The sequence below is a fragment of the Caretta caretta genome, chromosome 9, assembly GCF_965140235.1.
Source record: "Caretta caretta isolate rCarCar2 chromosome 9, rCarCar1.hap1, whole genome shotgun sequence".
Classification (NCBI taxonomy): Eukaryota; Metazoa; Chordata; order Testudines; family Cheloniidae; genus Caretta; species Caretta caretta.
This window is the reverse complement of record NC_134214.1, coordinates 78,819,496-78,828,447: the sequence shown is the minus strand read 5'-3', so window position 1 is coordinate 78,828,447 and position 8,952 is coordinate 78,819,496. Positions and strand designations below refer to the sequence as shown.

Sequence of the window (8,952 nt, the reverse complement as noted above, 5' to 3'; positions counted from 1 at the left end):
TCCTGCTCTTCAGCTTGTGGGGCTTCCCGCCCTCTCTTTGCACAAGCCGGGTGTCTCTTTACCTAGGGTCTTGGTCTTCTAGCCAGCCATGGCACTTCTCCAAACTCTCCTCTACTTCAACTCCTGCAAACTACTCTCTACTCCAACTCCAAACCACTCTGCTCCAACTCCTTCCCCTGGCTGATTGAAGCAGGGTTTTTTTATCAGGTGACTGGCTTCAGGTATTCTAATTGGCTTCAGGTGCTTTTAATTAATCTACAGAAACCTTTCTTCCCTCTGCAGGGAATAAGGCTTCTCTTCATCCTGGGACTTACATACCTCTCCTATATCACTCTCCTGCTGCCTTCTGGCCATGCTGTATCACAAAACGTAGAATTATGTACAAGAAAAACTGCATTCAAAACTAAAACAATATAAAACTTTAGAGCCTACAAGTCCACTCAGTCCTACTTCTTGTTCAGCCAATCACTCAGACAAACAAGTTTGTTTACATTTGCAGGAGATAATGCTGCCAATGTGTTGTTTACAATGTCACCTGAAAGTGAGAGCAGGTGTTCGCATGGCACTGTTGTAGCCAGCGTCACAAGTTATTTACATGCCAGATGTGCTAAAGACTCATATGTCCGTTCATGCTTCAACCACCATTCCAGAGGACATGCGTCCAGGCTGATGATGGGTTCTGCTCAATAATGATCCAAAGCAGGACTGATGCATGTTCATTTTCATCATCTGAGTCAGATGCCATCTGCAGAAGGTTGGTTTTCTTTTTTGTTGGTTCGGGTTCTGTAGTTTCCGACTCAGAGTGTTGCTCTTTTAAGACTTCTGAAAGCATGCTCCATACGCCATCCCTCTCAGATTTTGAAAGGCACTTCAGATTCTTAAACCTTGGTTCGAGTGAACAGCTTGGTTCGAGTGCTGTGCTATCTATAGAAATCTCACACTGGTACCTTCTTTGTGTTTTGTCAAATCTACAGTGAAAGTGTTCTTAAAACGAACATGTGCTGAGTCATCATCCGGGTGGGTCATCATTTCATAACATGAAATATATGGCAGAATGTGGGTAAACAAAGGAAGAGAAATACAACTCTCCTCCAAGGAATTCAGTCACTAAGTAATTAACGCAGTATTTTTTTACCAAGCATGGTGACCAAAGCATGAGGGGGCATACAAATGTTTAGCATATCTGGCATGTAAATACTTTGCAACGCTGGTTACAAAAGTGCCATGCGAATGCCTGTTCTCACTTTCAGGTGACACTGTAAATAAGAAGCGGGCAGCATTATCTCCTGTAAATGTAAACAAACATGTTTGTCTTAGCAATTGGTTGAACAAGAAGTAGGACTGAGTGCACTTGTAGGCGTTAAAGTTTTACATCATTTTGTTTTTGAGTTCAGTTATGTAACAAAAAAACTCTACATTTGTAAGCTGCACTTTCACGATAAAGAGATGCACTATAGTACTTGTATGAGGTAAATTGAAAAATACTATTTCTTTCTCATTTTTACAGTGCAGGTATTTGTAATAAAAATAATATAAAGTGAGCACTGTACACTTTGTATTCTGTGTTGTAATTGAAATCAACATATTTTAAAATGTAGAAAAACATCCAAAATATTTAATACATTTCAATTGGTATTCTATTGTTTAACAGTGTGATTAAAACCGCAATTAATCGTGATTAATTATTTTGATCGCTATTAATTTTTTTGAATTAACTGCGGGAGTTAACTGCGATTAATCGACAGCCCTATAAACACATCTTTTCAGTTCCTCTTTAAAGGAGACATCGCGGCTCAGTGTGGCAGCATGGATGAGGCTGTATGAGCAGAGATGATCACCCAGAGAAATACATACAGAAAAAATAAAATAACTCAGGAGAATTGCTTAGACAATGCAGGGTGGAGCTTGGCTGCCCTTTGCCCAGTCTGTGCTGATTAGCATTTATTTCTCTGCAGCTTCCAGGCTAGAGCACTTTAGAAATAAAAATGATAACTATGCTTATTAGAGGTACTATTATAGATGGAATAGTAATAATGGTGCTCTAGGCAAGTTAGAAAAAACACTGGGGAGATAAACCCTCCCATTTCAAGTGTAAACCAGCTTCCTGGGGTTAAGAAGAAATGTAGGTTATGCAGGGCAGGGCAGGTTACTCCATAATTGTCCTCGACAAGGCTCCTTGCACATTCTACTGCAGCATCAGACAGTGGCCTCGTGGGCCCTGTCAGGAACAGGCTACTGGTCTGGATGGAGTCCTGGTATGGCAATTTGAGGCTTGAGGAGAGCTGGAGTGTGGCTGAGGCAGAGGGATATAAGGTGTTTTTTATTTATTGGTCTTTTAATGCTTTGCCATATCCACCTTTCAGGAAATTCCTGTCTGCCTCCAAGTGGCCTGCTCCACTCTTAGGCTCCACACGCAGGCTTCACGTGGATTCCTTTTCCTCACCAGTAATAATCAATCTGTTAGTGAAAGCGTTTGCTGGAGGTGTCTGCTTCTCAACAGAAAAGCCTCCATCGCCTGCACAGGATGTCCGTGTCAACAGCCTACAAATCCTGCTCCTGCTCTGGTCCCTCAGGGTAATGGGGCTCAGCTGCACTCCCGTCTGCTTCACACATGAGCTTCAGTCTCAAGGACGGGACGAGAGGTGGGACTGGGAGGTGGGGCCTTTTGCCTCCCTGTTGGGACGTTTATTAATATGCTGTCAGTAGATGTTTCTCTACTGATGTCACAAGCAGCCCAACCTAGTTTGCTTAGGCCTCTGGAAACTTCCAGCGCATCACTCCGTCAATAGCAACTGCAAGGGTGGTGCTGTAGAAAGTCAGAGGACAACCAGATACATAGACAAGTTCATCACACATCACCTGGCCTGGAGAAAACAAGAGCAAGCACAAACCTGCCCCGAGAGCTACCGCAAAGCTTCCAGTCACTTAACTTCCATATCGCCAACCCCAAGCGCTCATAAATCATGGGCCAGGCCCCCAAAGCCATGGGTTTAAAAACACGAACACATTGAGGGTCCTTTTTATTTGCCTCCTGGTGTTTTGAGCCTTCAGTGGTCCCATTTTCAATCTGTGCTGTGAGGGCTAGAAATGTATGTTTTTATTTCATTCTCAGCTCTGATTCTCATGCGCACCCATGACTCTGGGAGCTGGAGCTTTTAGAAAAACACCAAATGTTTTGAGACTTGAGATGAAATTGTGAGAATTGGCAATGACATTTGCCCTTTTTCAAAGTAATGTGATTGGTTTACCGTCCCCCCAGCTGGGGGGAGAGTGCAGGGGCCGGGGAGCAGCTTGAGAGCCTGGGGGCCGGGACAGTAAATGAAAGCAGTGTTTATTTTGGGGGAAGGGGAAGGTTGGCAGTGGCACACTTGTAGTTGGGCAGGTATTTTGGGGTGAGTGGCCTGGATGCATTGAAGAGCAGTGGGTTGGTCAGACAGTGCTGTCACACCTCATTCATTCATTCAGATACCACTGATGCTTCACGAACATGTTTTTTCATGTTCATGCTGCCTCTGTATTTCCAGGTTGCATCCTTTACTGAGACTGGAGGCACTGAGAGACCATGACAGAGGCCAGTCTCATGGTGTCTCCAGGGCGAGTCCTGGAGATATTTTGGCTGGATTCTGGCACACACTGAGTCCTCTTTGTGACGCTCCAGCAGAGGGGATTGGAAATTCCCCTAAACGAGCAGCTGGCACAGTACAGAACCCTCATCACTGCAACTACATCACCCTCCCCCAGTCCCAAATCCTTGCCCTCCAACCAATGGGGTGTTGCCTGGGACAGGAGAGAGCACGGCTGGAGTGCCTAGGCTGTAGGGCCTTTATGAGTCTCTATAACTTAGAGTAGCCTTGAGAATCAGGATGGTGATGGTGGAAGAGTGGCATACAGCCAGTTGCTCCCAGGCAAACCAGCCTGCCTGAGGATTGAGCCCATTAGTCAGTGACGCATAATCTCTTTTCATTCCCATCTCTGTAATGTTCCTTCAATGCAATGCCCTCTCCCTCCTGGCTCCCTAAGCTGGCTCCTTCTCCAAAACAATGTCCTTCCTAAAGATTCATTTCTTCTGTGACGCCCACAACAAGCTGACAATACAAACCAAGCCCTCTGACATTCCCGCTTCCGCCAGGCTTCCCAGGGAGTTCTGTCTCCTCTGTGTCTATCTTGTAATCTGAGAGCTCTTTGGGAGCAAGGGCTGTGTTCATTTTGCTTCTTGTACAATGCTGAGCACATTACTGTTAGCACTGAACAAATTCAGTAATGATCACAATTAATACAGTGCCATAGCTGTGAGTGGTGCATTACAGACACACCAGAACACAAGCTCACTTCCCTCAGGAATTTACCATCTGGTCAGATGCTTACGAGAAAACCCATTATCAGGAGATGATAAGGCTGGTTTTTAAGGCCCAGGAGGTTAGGACAGGTAAGAGAAGAAGCCAGACTTTGGGGGCCTCTTTGAGCCAATCCTTCAACAAACATATGGGGCTTCTCCCATAAGGCTTTGGGTCATTGACATTGGCCATATCCTTAAAAATGACATCAGCTCATACTCATGGCTCACCCCTAAACTGACAAAGAATTTCAGGGGCATAGCTAGTCAATTCCACTTGATACCCATCCCTAGGTCATTCCAGTGTTAACCAAAATGGCAGTTAAGTTCCAGATTAGTCAGGTTAGGCCAGGAAAGAGCAAGAGAATTGGTGTGGCTACACCTGCTGTGTCTCTGTGTGGATAAGCAGAGCACTTCAGCCTCCGGGGCTGTCAATCAAGCACCTTTCACCACCAAGAGAAGGAAAAGAAATATTACAAAAAAGGCCAGTTCCCCTGCTGCGCCAACAGTGTTAATCCCGTTGTAGGAGATAGTAAAGTGGCAGAACAGGTGTTCCTGGAGATAATAATATCTCACAATCTAACCACCTCGCTGGCGCGCCTGAAAAAAGATAAGAAGGAGATAGAAGAAGAAGTCGTTTTCTAAGCGCGCAAATCAATATTTATTATAACGAAAGGCAGAGATTGATATCAAGAAGGGAGATAATAATAAAAAAACCAAGACTAAACTTATTATTCCTAGTTATTCTCCAGGGGGAAAAAAATCACCAAAAAACAGCCTTAGTTGATTTCTTTTGGTCTGAAGAAATAGCTTCCTCTGATACCCTCACTTAGATTTTCTCTGACACCCTGCTGAGGTTTTGATGTTAGACTTTTATCAAGAATATTGAGCATGAAATCTAAACATTATTTCTGGTGTTTGGTGACAGCTGATGAAGAGACAGAATGAAGGATAAAAGAGGATTTAGACTGGGCCAATCTGCTACCTGTAGGAAGGCAGGAGAACCTAGAGTAATTAGGACATGGTGATGGGGGGCAGGGTGTACAGGGCAGTAAGTGTTCACATCCAGGGTAGGGGAACCATTTGAGACAAAATAAAAATTGGCTCAAAGGTCAAATGAATCTTTGTTTTATTATTGGTGTTATTTGTACTACAGTAGTTGGTCGAGAGGCTGTGTGGTCTAGTGGAAAGAGAATTGGGAGACCTGAGTTCTATTCCCGGCTTTGCCATTGACCTGCTGATTGGGTCCTTGGAGCTTTACCCAGCTTTCTCTGCAAAAGGGGAAGAGGACTGACCATTGTGTGCCTTTGTTTTTCTCACCTTTTACCTCGATGTTTCTACACTGGACTTAGCAGAGTTGAGAGCCAAAGTATATCTGAATGTCAGAAGAGAGCCTTATAAGCAAAGCCTTATGAAAGTCAACAATTGCATTCTAGTTTCTTCTTTTGGGGAAGGTGGAGGAAGTTCATGGTATGGAATGGGTGATGGAGCTCTGGGTGATGCAACTAGGGAGGTGGATTAAAGGATAGTACAAGACGCTAGTAATTTGCCAATTCCCTGAGCTAGTCACGGGCTGCACCCAAAATCCCTGTTGTTTGCATTAATCACTCTAAGGAGAGACCCTGACCGAACATGAACAAGATGCCTGCTTAACAAGACGAACGTTATTGAGAGGAGAAAGCCTTGTTATTAATCAATAAGTTAAATGACTGTTCATTAAATTCTCATGATTCTTGTCTTTCTGTAAAAACAAGAATTTACTGATTCCTCCATGTACAGTATGCCCCTATTCAGCTACCATTTTCAGCAAAACACTTGCCATCTCATGTTTCCTGTCTTGCAGTTATTTATTTATCCACATTTAACTTCTCTAGCAGCAATTCTGCAAATGAACAGCATTTCAGCAACAAGAACCTCACAGCTAATCAATGCTGGAATTCAGATGCTATTTCTCTGAGGTAGGTGGAAGGTCTTGATGTATAGTGTTTTCAAATAATTCAATGAGTTTGACTCAGTGTTATGCCATTGAGGCTCCTTCCATTCTTTTCCTATTTGCTTGGTTCCTCTTTATTTGGGATTTTATACAGGGTTTCCCCCTTTTATCCCAGTATCTTCCTATTTCACAAATGTACCTGCTGTAACTGCAGTTAACAGCATAGTTTCTTCCTTTGCATATTTCATTCTTGTGCAAGGTACTCTTCTGAAATATGTTAGAGCACTGAAGTTTGCTTCTTCAAAGAACTTCAAATCTTTCCCCTTCTTTCAAAGATTAATTACAAAGTCTTATAGGTTCAAATACTTACAGTTACTTTCTTCAATTACTGCATTTCTACCTAGTAACTTTTCAAGATTATTAGTTATTGTGCCTTTTCCCATGGAATGCCTCAGATCAAATAGGTCCTCACTCTGTCAGCTGTAGAAAGTAAAAGCTTTTTAAAGTTTGGTTATATGCTGAAAAAACTGCAGTAAGATGTTACTTGTTGTCTCACAAGGATTTGAGATCATGCGTAGTTTACAATAGATTATTTTTCTAGCTGCCAGCCTTGCAATCTCAAAATGGGATCTGAAAGTCAAGGTAGGTTTTTTCCTTCTCACACATCAATCACTGGTAACAAAACAGTTCCCATTTCTGATCTCAGGCACGTCAGTGGAAATCAGGCATAGTTTCACTGAAGTCCACGGAATTGCACTGGTGTGCACTGGGTGTAAGTGAAATGAGAATCAGGCCCTATGACTCTGCCATCAGAAGTTAGCTGATGCTTTGGTAGCTAATGTGTGAGCTGGGATAGGATTGCAGCTCAGCTTCCCAATGTTATATTGGCTCATCAGGGCTAACCAAAATAGAAGGCAGTAAGTGTTTAAATTTTATTTTAAATAGTCAAGTACCTGCTCCTGACTCTGGGACACAAGGAGCAGTCTGTTGATCCATTTTTATATGGTCATTTTTCTGACCATCACTTCACTTTAAATGTCACTCGTTGCCCATCCAGAATTTTTCCTCTGGAATGGCTGATAATCCTGTATGTCCATTATCACAGCCAACCTGAATGCCGCTTAGCTACAGGGAAGGGGCTTCAAAAGCCCAACATTCTATAAATGGCACTTCCTGTTCCCATCTGTCAAATCATTCCTTTGAGTCCCAAGCAGTTCCACCAGTGAGTGGAGTGGATTCAGTAAGGAATTGAGAGGCAGAACCTAGCATTTCTCCTGCCCTCCTCTTCCTATTCTTCTATTTCAAGCTACAGTAATCTCCTAGGATAGGGCCAGGTGCATGGATGTCACCTGTTGGGGCATTAGGCAAGCTGAAGGGCTGTGTGTAGTGGAAGGAAGGGCTACTCTGTGCAATATCTTCAGAGCAGGCAGGATGAGGGAGAAGGAGATGGAAAAGGTACTAAAGAAGCTAGGCCTTGGGAGTGAGACCTACAGACCCAAGAGGGCCAAGTCTGATATGCCTGAAATAGATCCAAGGGTAAGACAAGGCTGCTGCTTGTCCCCACCTCTTCTTCACCAATATCTCAAGAAGAAAGGGTGGGAGAGTAGAGTGGAGGGGCACAGACTATGAAGCAGATATGCTAGCTTTCTTCCCAGGGTAACTGACACAAGGTCAGGAGAGACCCTCTCAATAACTGTGCTTAGATGAGGAACAGTGTTCCAAGGAAAGTGGTGGATACTCCATCCCTTGAATCAACTAAAACTATGCTAGACAAAGCACTGGAGGGTCCCCTCTAGGGAACTATCCTACAGTGGTCTGCCATAGGAGGGAAAAGATGGACTAGCAAATGCTTCTCATTGCTAATTTCTATGGTAGAAATTCTCTGCCATGTCAATGGGCAAAATACCATTGTGCCCATTGACACAATCAGAGAATTTGGCCCTATGAGTCTTGATGTGTAGCAAGCTCTGTCTCATGAAGCTGACACGTGGAATGTACTACACGCAGGGATATCTCTAGCTACCCAGTCCCACCGTTTGGAAATTGCCTGCAGCAGGATTAATGATTATCCAATGTGCATTCTCATTTGGAGGCCACTGCCTGATTTGATGACCTTTTCCTTTCAGGGGGGTAAATCCAGAATGTATTGCATTTGCATCACCACCCCAGCCACTGAAAGTAACCTGGAATGAAATACAATTGATTGATATTTGCAGAGACAGCAGGATAACAGTGTTGTCTGATGAATTGCTTCTTTCTCTTTTAATTTTAATGATGTTTAACACCATATTAAATTAACTTTTCCCAGAAGATGAATTGTGGAGTCAATTGGCTTTGTTTGCTTTGGATATTTTGCTAAAACATACAATTTGTGCTACCAGGACAGACGCCCTCCTGCTTCCAGGAAGTGATGATGCAATTTATATCATACCAATGAACTGATTCTCTTATCATAGAATCATAGAATATCAGGGTTGGAAGGGACCTCAGGAGGTCATCTAGTCCAACCCCCTGCTGAAAGCAGGACCAATCCCCAACTAAATCATCCCAGCCAGGGCTTTGTCAAGCCTGACCTTAAAAACTTCTAAGGAAGGAGATTCCACCACCTCCCTGGGTAATGCATTCCAGTGTTTCACCAAGTTTTTCCTAATATCCAACCTAAACCTCCTCATTGCAACTTGAGACC

General features: G+C 43.5%; 1 long non-coding RNA gene across 2 annotated transcripts in view; it reads left to right on the top strand.

Annotated features, from left to right (window-relative positions):
• Positions 1-6,219: 6,219 nt before the first annotated feature.
• LOC142073296 (uncharacterized) overlaps positions 6,220-8,952 on the top strand; it is a 43,788-nt gene continuing 41,055 nt past the window's right edge. For both annotated transcript variants that reach the window (XR_012670098.1, XR_012670099.1), the window contains exon 1: positions 6,220-6,291. This is a non-coding gene — a long non-coding RNA (uncharacterized LOC142073296). The remainder of the gene's footprint in view (positions 6,292-8,952) is intronic.